Source organism: Corvus moneduloides, chromosome Z (genome assembly GCF_009650955.1).
Source record: "Corvus moneduloides isolate bCorMon1 chromosome Z, bCorMon1.pri, whole genome shotgun sequence".
Classification (NCBI taxonomy): Eukaryota; Metazoa; Chordata; class Aves; order Passeriformes; family Corvidae; genus Corvus; species Corvus moneduloides.
Window position 1 is genome coordinate 48214345 of NC_045511.1, and position 13237 is coordinate 48227581.

General features: G+C 44.7%; 1 protein-coding gene across 9 annotated transcripts in view; it reads right to left on the minus strand.

Moving 5' to 3' along the window:
- The window catches only part of CSNK1G3 (casein kinase 1 gamma 3), an 82889-nt gene that overhangs the window by 44655 nt on the left and 24997 nt on the right, over positions 1-13237 (minus strand). The window lies entirely within an intron of this gene.

The window sequence follows — 13237 nt, forward strand, 5'->3', positions numbered from 1 at the left end:
GGTGTTTGAGAAAAGACTGGCCATGGCACTGAGCGGGATGTTGACATAGTGGTGTTCAGTCAGAGGTTGTACTCAATGCTGAGGTCTATTCCAGCCTAATTGATTCTGTGATCATCCAATGCATCAGTGATAAATTGGAAACTAATTTGGTTACTACTAGAACTGCAGCACATAGTAAGTAACTGCTGACAGAGTTATCAGCAATAACTGATACTGCTGAATATCAATTTTTGGGAAAAGCTTGGGCGAAGTGCTCATCTTTTTCCTTACTCCATCATCTTCAGAAGCTACGAGTTTATAAACCTGTGTTGTTTCTCAGTGCCACGTCCAGTGCATAAAAACTATGAGCCAATGTGCAAGCATGAGAAATTTAGTCTTCTTCCTCAACCCATCTCCCTCCATGACTTAGGTGTTTCCAACTGCTGCCAAAGTCCCTGTTAGTGTACACTCATGCATTTGATCTTGCCAGGATGCCGAAGGCAGATGCCTAAAAGTAAAGAAGGACCAATGTAACAGTTTCTGCAAAAAACAAATACAATTTACTGTATGTTTTTTACACTTCAGAGCAACCAGCATAACATTGGTATTCTTTGCAAAGAAGAGAGCAAGAATTTTATAAAACAAGGAAGTGTTTATTATTCAAAAATTAATTACTAAGCAAGACTAACTGGCCCACCAAAGGCCTAGTTACATTTTACAAGAAAGACACATTAAGTTTATGGTCAAGTATTGAAGAGAGATACTCCGTAAAAAACCATCTTAAGTCAAAAGCAAATCAGTGCAACTATCAACCTTTCCTACTCAGCTTTCAGAGGTATGAGGAAACCCACTATGAAGCATTTATTGAAACACTTTAACCTTTTAGAAAACTACATAAATTTAGCAACTAGTTTACTCGTAGCATACAAGTCTGTTAGCTGCAGAATACACCACACTCTACATAATGCCTAATTAAAACTTATGATTCTGCCAGCTAAGAAGAAAATATTTCAGTCCACAAAACTCTGCATGTCTGCTGATTATAATAACACTGGCTTACAGGAAGTTTAATTTTTTTCAGTTATACAGTTTTGTCTCAACTGACTGTACATTAACAACCCCTCAGTGTTGTAACATGGTCCCATAAAAAGGATGAAAAACATCTTGTATATATTAAATTTACAGGAATGGATTAAATAAAAAAAAATTTCTAGGGAAAAGAAATAGTATCCAATTTTTAACACATACATCCCCCTTTTCATGAACGCTGCTTATGCTGGCCATCAGCAGAAAGCAGTTCTGATAAATCTCCAGAAGGCAATGTTCTCAAACAGTCACACACATCTACTGAACTACTACACACAGCCAAAGATTGAAGCTAAACCTTGTTCAGCAGAGAGACAATTAAATACTTTTATTCCCTCCAGTAAAAGTGAAAAAAATATGGCAATATGTACTTGTAGCTCCTTTACTGACTGACTTCTTTTTGTAAGAAGGCTTAGATATCTTCCTGTAATTCCAAACATGCAAAGGGAACACACCATCTTGTTCAACAAAACTTGTAAGAGGGCAAGCACAATAACCTCTCCACATACAATTATTTCTGCACATCCCACTCTGCACTATGTAGTATCTACACATAAATGAGAAAAGACAGGAAAAGATAAATCAAGACAAAAGAATGCTAAATGTAATCTTTCACCATAAGAGTGAAAAATGCACTAGGGCATCTACAAGTCTAAAAAGAATATTCAGTAATAAAAAAAATAAAAGGCAAATCATAGTTCTTTAGTCTCATTAGTGTTTCAGTACATTTCAGCATCTAAAACTAAGCCTGAGAACACATAACTGTTCAAACATCATGTTAACCCCAGAGTCCCTTGAATCCAACTTCTCTAACCAAAAGAAACTAGTGTATTTTCTTTACTTAAATAAGCCCACGCCTTCACTGAAGTATCCTGAAAGAACTGTTCCAGGATCTGCAAAGTTCTGCAAATGACCCTCCCTACCCTGCTTTTACATTCACATCTAATTATTTCAAAGCTTCAGTATTCAAACATCGACAAAATCTTTTCCCTGAAAAAGACCATTTCTCTCTAAATGAGGAATATGCGGTCTTGATGCCATCAAAGAATTACGTGCAGTTTACTGAAGTTTACGGAGCCCCAGTTACCTGAGCGACAGAAACAACTGCTCCTTAGTTTATCAGAGAGGTTCTTACCCTCCTTTTTTAATTCTGTAGCATGCTTATACATTCAAACAAAGTGAAAAAGACACCTGAAATGTGAAATCTGTTTCAAGTTCATTATGAATTCTTTTCACAATTATTTTTGTCCCAAATACACAGAATAAAATACTGTACAATTTTCAAGTCACTTCTCTTTTAAGGGGCTTTGAAGAAGCAGTTTGCTTGAACTGTAAGGTTGAAATTTCTAGTCTGATAACCCAAAGCACAATATAAACATTCAGCTATTACCTACTTTTCATGGTTTTAGTAATTCAGTGAGAATTCAGCTCAATTTACGTTCTGTCTCTGCTTCGCACATTTATAAGCAATGGCAAACAAGCTATTTTCAGGAAAAAAAATTTGTCAAGAGGTAGGCTCTTGTTACAGGAAAAGACCAGTCCATTAAACAGACTTGCACTAGATTTGGATTTACTACATTTCCTAGAGGGATTCTGAAAAGGTGTCATTCTAGACCACAGTCACCCCTTAAAAACAAAAACTGAGAGAAAAAACATTACAACCTTGAAATGAAGCACAACTTTCTTTCCAACACACACCCCTCACTTACAATTTTAGAAATTCAAATCTTTAGTGGACTAATGAATCAGTGAATTAAAGATTACAGTTTAAAAGGCAGTGATGACTATTTTGTAACTTCTTATCTTTCACCCAAAGAAAGAAAAATTGACATATTTCCAGAAGAAGTTCTGTGGAGGACTAAGCATAAGCATGTTTTGTCTCAAATATTCTGACTGTTAGGACAGGAAAAGTTGAACGAAACAGAGGGTACCATGGTGATGGAGTAGTGCTGTTCTGAGCCAGCTTCCTGCTCCTTAGTCCCCTCGCAACTGACTTCCCAGGAGAGCTCAAAGAGCTGCCTGTGCATATGCAAACACAACAGCATGAGAAGTCTTGTTTACGTAAGAGGCTGCACCAGGTTAACTATAAAAGGAAGCACACTAGGCCCCCTCACTCTCTTTTTCCATATCTTTCTCTTTGTTTTGCTGTCCCTGCTCTGGACCATCCATGCAGCAGGACCAACTGCAGGAATCTACAGATCAGTGAACTTCTGTTTTCTTTCTCTTTTCCACCTAAATTTCTCTCATCCCTTGCTTTGCCTGAGCAAAGCACAGCTGTTGTATTTTTCCCTGTACTGTACAAAATGAAGGGCTTGTTAGCCACTACTTTTGAGAAGTGTATTGTAAGAATCCAAGGGCTTGTTAGCCAATACCTTTTGAGTCTAATAGTGGGGGGTTGCCAAAGTTATGACACCTGTACAATAAAGCACAAGAGCTCGCCACCGTGTGGTCTGGTGTCTTCATTTAGCGCAGTAAGAATATACAACAAACATCACACTCCTACCAATGGCTTGTAACAATAAATTGGTGTCACAGACAGGACTCCTATGAGGCTGAGAGGGCCTGAACAGCTCTTGAGCTATTTACGGCTGGGATGGGCTTGAATATCTCCATCTCTGACTGGGGGACAGGATGGATCCGGAACAGGGAGAAGCAGGACGTGACAGCCCAGGAAATGTCAAGCACGGACCCCTTTCCCATTATGGACAATACTTGCCCTATACTCATCTACATATGTGGAGTACTGTGTGCCATACCAATGGAAACACGAAAGGATAAAAAGATTCAAGACTCCTTACTAAAATGTCTAGATAGAGAGCAAAAAGAGAGAGACATTTCTATAAAACCAGGTTGACTCTTTACAAAAATGTTCATACACAGAGCATGAGACAAGACTCTTTTTTACCAAAATGTGTAGAAAGCAAAAAGAGAGAGACAATTTATTACAAAATTTGGTTGACTCTTTGCAAAAACATTTTAAAGTCTTGGTTGAGTCCTTATAAAAACACCCACAAGATTCGGCTGACCACTTATGAAATTGTTTAGATAGAGAGAAAAATGAGAGAGTAAAATTGGAATCTTTGTTGAATACAGAAAGACCTGTCCTGGGTTGCAGTGTATTCTACTACCATCCTGATGAGCTGTTGAAACCAGGAGGGGCAGTGTTTCCTTGCCTCCTCCCTCTGGACTATCTTCTGTTAATGAGCCCATCAATGCCTGGCCGCATGACTCATCATCCCATTGGGACATGCTCCACCCAGAAGGAGGAACCAAGCATTTCATCCTGGATATAATCTGAGATTCTGAGCACCACAGCCACCCCTTCCACTGGATTCCCAGAGGACAGGAGCTACACAGCCACCACTGGACCCTCTGAGGAAGAGCAGACCCCTCTACAGGACCACCGCTTCGACAAAACCACATCCAACACTTCAGGAGGACTGCAGCCACCATCTTATCAGACTGCTACTGCCACCCTGACTAACAGGGTGTCAGGTTGTATCCTGACTCTGTCAGTTTAAACCAGTGTTTTCTGCCTTTATTTTTTCTTTAATTTCCCTGTTAAATTGTTATTCTGACTTGGTGCCTCCCACTGGTTTGTTTTCAAACTAGTACACATTTTGGCGCCCAACATGCAGCAGGGTACTGAAGAAAAGTCAGAATTACAATTTTGTATTGTAGAAGCCACCTACTCATTATGATGCTCATGGGTCTTGTACCTAGCTCTCTATATTTTTTCTGCACAGGGGGAACTACCTGACAATTGCAATGCTCCCATGTAGATCAGGGTATGTGCGCCAGTTTGTACAAATTTAGAGGAAAATATCCTCTGATAGACGGGAGGTTACAACCAGCCCTCCCCCACCAGGTTCAGGAAAAAAGAAATTTTCCTTGAAGGAAAGTGAAAGAGATAAAAACTATTTATTTAACAAACACACACAAAAAGGATAATAATGCTAAATGACAAAGCCTCTCGCTCTGCTGAGAGAAAACCTGGGATAATTTTAGAGTCCTTCCACAGGTCTCTTTCCCCTTCCCTGGAGCTGGGTCATGGGTCCACCTCCAGGGCCAAGGCCTCGGTGGAAGGTTCTCCCAATGTATTCTGATGTTGAAACAGTCCAAAAAAGAAGAAGAGGAAAATCCAAAGTCCCAGGAAAAAAACAAAGTGCAACTCTCCGTCTTTCTCCAGAGAAAAAGAAGCCGAAAGCTGGTTGAAAAGCAAGCAAGCTGCTTCCTCCCGCTCCCGCCACTGCAGAACACAGAGAGCTGTCTCTATCTCTGTGTCCTTAAAACAAATTGCTTTGAAAAGTTTTGCTCAGTTTTTTCTCTTCCCCCTCTCAGGCTCAGTTTAAAGGCACAAAAAGGCACAAAATTAATTTCTGAGCATAGAGCAGAGATAGGGGATACACATCATAAAGTCACCCCAAGACAGTTTGGTATAAAATTTGCTTTATTGGTCTATTATGCCTATACTGCATGATAACCTCTGAGGCAATGAACATAATTCGGAATACACACTCAACTTGGCTTGCTTGTCCTAAGTCTAGGCTGCTACATCTGGGGCCTCAACAATTGCACCCAGCCCCTGGGGGAAGGAGTAAAGAATGTTTTTTTCCAGTCTTTCAGGCCTGACACAGCAGATTTTGAAAATATTGAGCTCCCTCTGGATGTCAAAGACAGCATAAACTTGCTGTTAGCTCTGCTTTGTCTTCTCTGTACAGTCTGCACCATGTACACCATGCTTAGAGTCAGAGCTACGGCACAGCATCCTCAGGATAAGAGGGGAAAAAAAGAGCAGAACAACAAACATCATGTCTATACAGACTGTCACAGAGGAGAAAGAAACCAAATGCAAGACAACAGCGTCCATGTCTATCCAGACCGACACAGAGGAGAAAGAAACCAAATGCAAGACAACAGTGTCCGTGCCTACGCAGACTGACACAGAGGAAAAAAAAAAAAAACAAAGGCACTGTCAGCTTCTCCACGCAAACCATCACTGAACCAGAACAGCCTAAACCGATTGCAGTTGCCCCCGTGCAGAAGAAGAAATCAAAAAGCAAATCAGTCCGCATAGTGACTGACAAGGATGCAGCAGGACCTTCGCACCCAGCAGAAGAGGCAGAGCCAGAGATCATCACTTGGTCGCTATCCCTGGGTGAGCTGCGAGACCTGCGGAGGGAATTCACCCGCCAGACAAACGAGTCTATCCTGACCTGGCTGCTCCGCATCTGGGACGCTGCAGCCAATGACACCATTCTGGATGGAAGTGAGGCCAGGCAACTGGGATCTCTGTCCCGGGATGTGGTCATTGACCAGGGGATCGGGAGAACCCAAGAAACCCTCAGCCTCTGGCGGCGACTGCTGACAAGTGTAAGGGACAGGTACCTTTGTCAAGAAGACCTCCAGGTGCACCAAGGAAAATGGAGCACAATGGAACAAGGTATCCGGTGCCTGAGGGAATTGGCTGTGCTGGAGATCATTTTCTCAGAAGATGAGAGATTTCCTAAGAGCCCAGATGGTGTCCAGTGCACGTCACAGATGTGGCTGAGGTTCGCACGCCTTGGACCAGAGATATACTCCCGTTACCTGGCAACGCTGCAATGGAGGGAAGGTGAGGACAGGGTGGGCGTCTTGGTGAACAAACTGAGGATTTACGAGGACACCGTCACAGCCCCGTTTCGCACCCATATCTCATCCGTGGAAACAAGGCTGGCTGAGCAAGTCCGGGGCTTGATTGAAGAGGGCCATCAGAAACTGAAAAAGGAACTTAAGGAAGAGATTTACCACATCTCCCCAGAACCAACAAGAGTCTCTGCCATTAGGAGCAGGCATCCCGCAACTACGGAAAAAGGACACACTCCACAAGGTAATCTCTGTTTTTTCTTCAGGAACATGGAGAAGACATGAATAAATGGGATGAAAAACCCACCTCCTCCTTAGTAGCCCCTGTACATGAACTAAAAAGAGGGACCACTACCACAAGAAGCTCATCTAGAGTCAATGCTGCTCTGGTCTCTTGTGCACAGAACTCCAGATGGTATAGGAATGATAGTATCACTGATTCTCTTGAAGGGACCTCAGGACGTATTCACCGGAAGGGAGCAACATGTACCATGACCAGGAATAGAGGGGCTCTGCCTCTAGCCAGGTAGAGGAAAGGGAGAATCGGGTGTTTTGGACTGTGTGGATCCGATGGCCTGGCACATCTGACCCACAAAAATACACAGCTTTGGTTGACACTGGCGCTCAATGTACTCTGATGCCATCAAGGTATGTGGGAGCAGAACCCATTTCTATTTCTGGGGTGACAGAAGGATCCCAGCAGCTGACTGTACTGGAAGCTGAAGTGAGTTTAACTGGGAATGATTGGCAGAAACACCCCATTGTTACTGGCCCAGAGGCCCCATGCATCCTCGGCATAGACTATCTCAGAAATGGATATTTCAAGGACCCAAAAGGACATCGTTGGGCTTTTGGGATAGCTGCTGTGGAGACAGAAGATATCAGACAACTGAGTACATTGCCTGGCCTCTCAGATGACCCCTCTGCCGTGGGACTGCTAAGAGTTGCAGAACAACAGGTGCCAATCGCCACAGCAACAGTGCACCGTCGGCAATACCGCACCGACAGAGACTCTGTGGTTCCCATCCATGAGATGATTCGCAAACTGGAGAGCCAAGGGGTGGTCAGCAAGGCCCATTCACCTTTCAACAGCCCTATATGGCCAGTGCGTAAGTCCAGCAGAGAACAGACACCGACGGTGGATTACTGTGGCCTGAATGAGGTCTCACCACCACTGAGTGCTGCCATGCCAGACATGCTGGAGCTTCAGTATGAGGTGGAGTCCAAGGCAGCAAAGTGGCACGCCACCATCGATACTGCCAGTGCCCTCCTCTCCATTCCTTTGGCAGCAGAATGCAGGCCCCAGTTTGCCTTCACCTGGAGGGGCATGCAATACACCTGGAATCAGCTGCCCCATGGGTGGAAACACAGTCCCACCGTTTGCCATGGACTGCTCCAGACAGCACTGGAAAGGGGTGAGTTCCAGAATATCTGCAATACATCGACGACATCATTGTGTGGGGCAACACAGCAAAGGAAGTATTTGAGAAAGGAGAGAAGATAATCCAGATTCTCCTGGAAGCCAGCTTTGCCATCAAGAAGAGCAAGTCAAGGGACCTGCTCAAGAGATCCAGTTCCTGGGGGTAAAATGGCAAGATGGATGGCGTCAGATTCCCACTGAGGTCATCAATAAGATCACAGCAATGTCTCCACCAACCAGCAAGAAGGAAACACAAGCTTTCCTAGGCGCTATAGGTTTCTGGAGGATGCATATTCCTGAGTACAGCCAGATCATGAGCCCTCTCTACCTGGTTACCCGCAAGAAGAACGATTTCCACTGGGGCCCTGAACAGCAGCAGGCCTTCGCCCAGATCAAACAGGAAATCGCTCATGCGGTAGCCCTTGGCCCGGTCAGGACAGGACCCGAAGTGAAGAATGTGCTCTACTCTGCAGCCGGGAACAATGGTCTGTCCTGGAGCCTCTGGCAGAAGGTGCCTGGTGAGACCTGGGGTTGGCCACTGGGATTCTGGAGCCAAAGCTACAGAGGGTCTGAAGCCAGCTACACTCCCACAGAGAAGGAAATCTTGGCCGCCTATGAAGGAATCCAAACTGCCTCAGAAGTAACTAGCACAGAGGCACAACTCCTCCTGGTACCCGGATTACCAGTGCTGGGTTGGATGTTCAAGGGAAAGGCTCCTTCCATGCATCACGCCACCGACACCACACAGAGCAAGTGGATCACCCTCATCACTCAGTGCGCCCAAACTGGAAACCTGAATCACCCTGGGATTCTGGAAATTATAACAAACTGGCCTGAAGGTGAGACTTTCGGATTATCTTCTGAAGAAGAGGAAGAGCAAGTGACTTGTGCTGAGGAAGCCCCACCATATAATGAGCTACCGGAGACTGAAAGACGTTATGCCCTCTTCACTGACGTTTCCTGCTGAATTGTAGGTGCTAACCAGAAGTGGAAAGCTGCAGTATGGAGCCCCACACAACGAGTTGCACAAGCTACCGAGGGACAAGGTGGATCGAGTCAGGTTGCAGAGCTTAAAGCCGTCCAGCTGGCTTTGGATATTGCTGAATGAGAGAAGTGGCCGAGGCTCTATCTCTACACCAACTCGTGGATGGTAGCTAATGCTCTGTGGGGATGGCTGGATCGCTGGAGAAAGGCCAACTGGCAGCGCAGAGGGAAACCCATCTGGGCCGCTGAGATTTGGCAGGACATCGCCGCCCGAGTAGAGAAGCTGACCGTGAAGGTTCGGCATGTGGATGTGCACGTACCCAAGAGTCAGGCTAATGAAGAACATCGCAACAACGAGCAGGTGGACCGAGCTGCCAAGGTGAAAGTATCACAGGTGGATCTGGACTGGCAGCACAAGGGAGAATTATTCCTAGCTCGTTGGGCCCATGATGCCTCTGGTCATCAGGGGAGAGATGCAACATACCAATGGGCCCGTGACCGAGGGGTGGACCTTTCCATGGACAGCATCTCACAGGTCATCCACAGTTGTGAGACCTGTGCTGCAATCAAACAGGCCAAGCGGGTGAAGCCTCTGTGGTACGGTGGACGATGGTCAAAGTACAGGTATGGTGAAGCCTGGCAAGTTGACTACATCACCCTTCCCCAAACCCGCCACAGCAAGCACTACGTGTTGACCATGGTGGAAGCAACCACTGGATGGCTGGAGACCTACCCTGTGCCTCATGCTACAGCCCGGAACACCATCCTGGGCCTGGAAAAGCAAGTCCTGTGGAGACATGGCACCCCCATGAGAATCGAGTTGGACAATGGGACTCATTTTAAGAACAGCCTCATAAACACCTGGGCCAGAGAACACGGTATTGAATGGATATATCATATTCCTTATCATGCACCAGCTGCTGGAAAAGTTGAACGCTGCAATGGACTACTTAAAACCAGCCTGAAGGCACTTGGTGGGGGGACCTTCAAAAACTGGGAAGTGAACTTAGCAAAGGCCACCTGGATGGTCAATACCTGACGGTCCATCAATCGAGCTGGTCCCGCCCAGTCTGAATCCTTGCACACAGTGGATAGAGACAAGAGTCCCTGTGGCACACATGAGAGGCGTTTTAGGAAAGACTGTTTGGATTAATCTGTGGGATTGTCTTTGCTCAAGGACCCATTGTGTACCACAACGAGACCTAATCTTAAGGTTTCCCCATCTTTCTGCATTACCCACCAAGTGTAACCAGGTCCTTGAGCAGCTGTGAAAGAGGCTGAAGCCAGAGAAGTGGCTATAGGAAAGATAGAAGTGTAGGCAGCAGCTGCTGTAGAGCAGAAGGAAGCTGCAGAAGAGGAGGCCAAGGCATACTGGGAACCTGAGGTCTTCATACGGTAAATGATCCTGTGAGTCCTGGACCCTCATCCAGTGGCTGCCTGTTGCCTGGAGAGGGAGAGGAGGCCTCAGGAGAAGATGTTACTTGCTGCTGAGAGTGATCAGGAAAAGAGGCTGAAGGCAGAAGGGCTATTTGCTGTCCAGCATGGTCATATTAGGAGGCTTCAGGCGCAGCTTTGGGATGCGTAAGAGAGAATCTTTCATAAGGAATTGCAGGATGTAGAATCTGGAATCTGGACCCCTAGTTAAAACTGAAACCAGAGATGATGGACAGGGTCAGCAAACTGCTACAAAATAGTGCCGTATAAGGCAACCAAAATATCAGAGTTATTGCAGGGTAAGTTAAATGAGAAGGGAGATGCTGTACATATTCCCAGCTCAAATATGGAGGCTGTGCCTGGACTAATCCAAGTAGAAGTTGTTAGTCCAGGCACAGGCAAAAGTATACAGATTCAAAGCAGTGGTTCAGTTATTTACCCAGTTCCACCCAGTGAGACAATGGCAACCACCTTACTGCTCTGGTGGTATAGGAGTGGGCCATGGGAAAAGGAATTAATGATATCTTTCACAAAAGGATAGATAAAGATCCAATTAAACTTAAGCATCACCCAGGACAACCAGTTTTAGCAGATTTTTTTTCACTACTGGAGCAGTGACCTAAGATGCCTTTCAGCAGTTATTTGTGGATAGCTACCAATGCCCATGATAAAGAGCACTGTGTTCATGCCAATGGATACTACCTTATTTTCAACCACTGGTTTAGGACTAGGCATTTTTCCTTTTCCTACAGGAACTATGACAAAAGCAGTGACTAATCTTAACGTCAAGCATTTTAACTGCATATTGCTGGTGTTTTATAATTAGTACCTAGCACTACTGACCCAAGATATTTCAGCAATGTATCCTTCTCCCTTCAGCCTGTTAAACATGAACTATTGTAGTAAGACTCCAATGTAGCTTGGGAGCTAATACAAAAATGTGTAAGAATATGGAGGCCTCAGAGCCAAGGGCTTTGCCTTGCCATGCCCTGCTTCACACTGGAAGGAATTAAGATTCCTTGTGTTGCTTGTAAGTTTGTCTGCTGTGATGTGTATTACTTGTAGCACTTGACCTGAAGACTTCCCCTGAAACAAGGTTCATACTTGGTGTCAGAATTATGAAAAAAAATTGTGTACTTGTTACAATTGTAATGGGACCAAAGCCCCATATATTTTTCAGTGTGGTACCCAATGGCAGGAATTAGCCTGCCAGAGAGCCACAAATAATTATCCTAAATCTTACTGAATTGAAGAATGACAAAATATACAGCCCCTTTGGGGTTGGCCTGGAGGAGTTCAGATGAAAAATCTTATTCCTATCTAACAGCAGAACACATACTGGATTGAAATGCAGTGTTTGAATTCCTTCCCTATATCCTATCAGTGTTCAATTTGACAACCCCTCAGAGATGGATGCACCCTTAGCACACCCATTATTGAACAAGAGCTACATGGGATGCTCAGCCTCACCAAAAGGGAGTGCTCTGTCACCATCCACAATGCTACAACTTCAACTGAAGAGGCCTGAGCAAAGATGAAGGAAGCTGCTGACCAGATGACTGAACTATTCCAATCACTCCAACCAAAGGACTGGTTCAATGAATCAAGCCTTAAACCCCAGATTTCTTCTGTTTTGAAATCAAGGGGTGGGGAAAGTGTTTGACATAAATCAAGATTGTAATATTGGTGGGATTTCTGTTTTTAATGATGAGCATGGACCTTATTTGCAGCTATGATTAGCTGCTTACTGTCTTCTCCTTCCTCCCTCTTCTAGCCCTCTGTCCAATACATAGAGATCACCACAGCCAAAGATGAGCCATATGCCCAACCAACAGTAAGGAATGTTTGAACCACTGGGCCTTGTGGAGGACCTGGCATAAGCATGTTCTGTCTCAAACATTTTGACTGTTCTGGCAGGAAAGCTGTGATTAGAAGAGAGGGTCTCACTGAGGTGGGGCAGCACTCTGCTGAGCCGACTCCCTGCTCCACCTGGAGACTCATGCTCAGTTCCCCACCCTGGACTCAACTCGTTGGAGAAGGGCTCCAAGGGCTGGCTGTGCATCCAAGAACAAAACATCACAAAAAATCTCATTCATGTAAGAGGTTACACCAGGTTAACTACAAAAGGAAGCCAATTGGGCTTCCTTGCTCTCTTTTTCCTCTCTTTCTCTTTCACTGTCTCACAATTCCAGCTCTGGACCAGTCACGCAGTGACACAAGGCAGGATCTAAGGACTGGTGATATTCTTTGTTCTTTCTTTTCTGCTTTTATTTCTCTTCTTCCTCACTCTGTCTGGGCAAAGCATGGCTATCATTTTCTATTCCACACTCCATACTGAAGTTTGTTGTGGGAGAGTTGTGGAAGTGTTGTGGTTTGTGAGTCAGCACCTTTGAGTAGTGTGCTGACACTTTAATATTAAAGTGTAAAAATTACAAGCTTGTTAGTCAGCACTTGTGGAAGTCTTCAAACATAAGGGCTTGTTAGCCAACACCTTTTAAGTTTAAATAGTGGGCTGTTTGCTGGACACAAGGCAATCACACAAAAAAGCACAAGAGCTCCCTGAAGTGTGTCCAGTGTCTTTGTTGAATCTTGATGAGAATTTATAATGAACATCATGGCCTCTTACTTATGGGTCATAACATGCTCAAGCAGAAATTCCTTTAGCTAGTCTTTCGGTAATGTTTAAGTGTCTGCTGAAGAGGTAAGTTT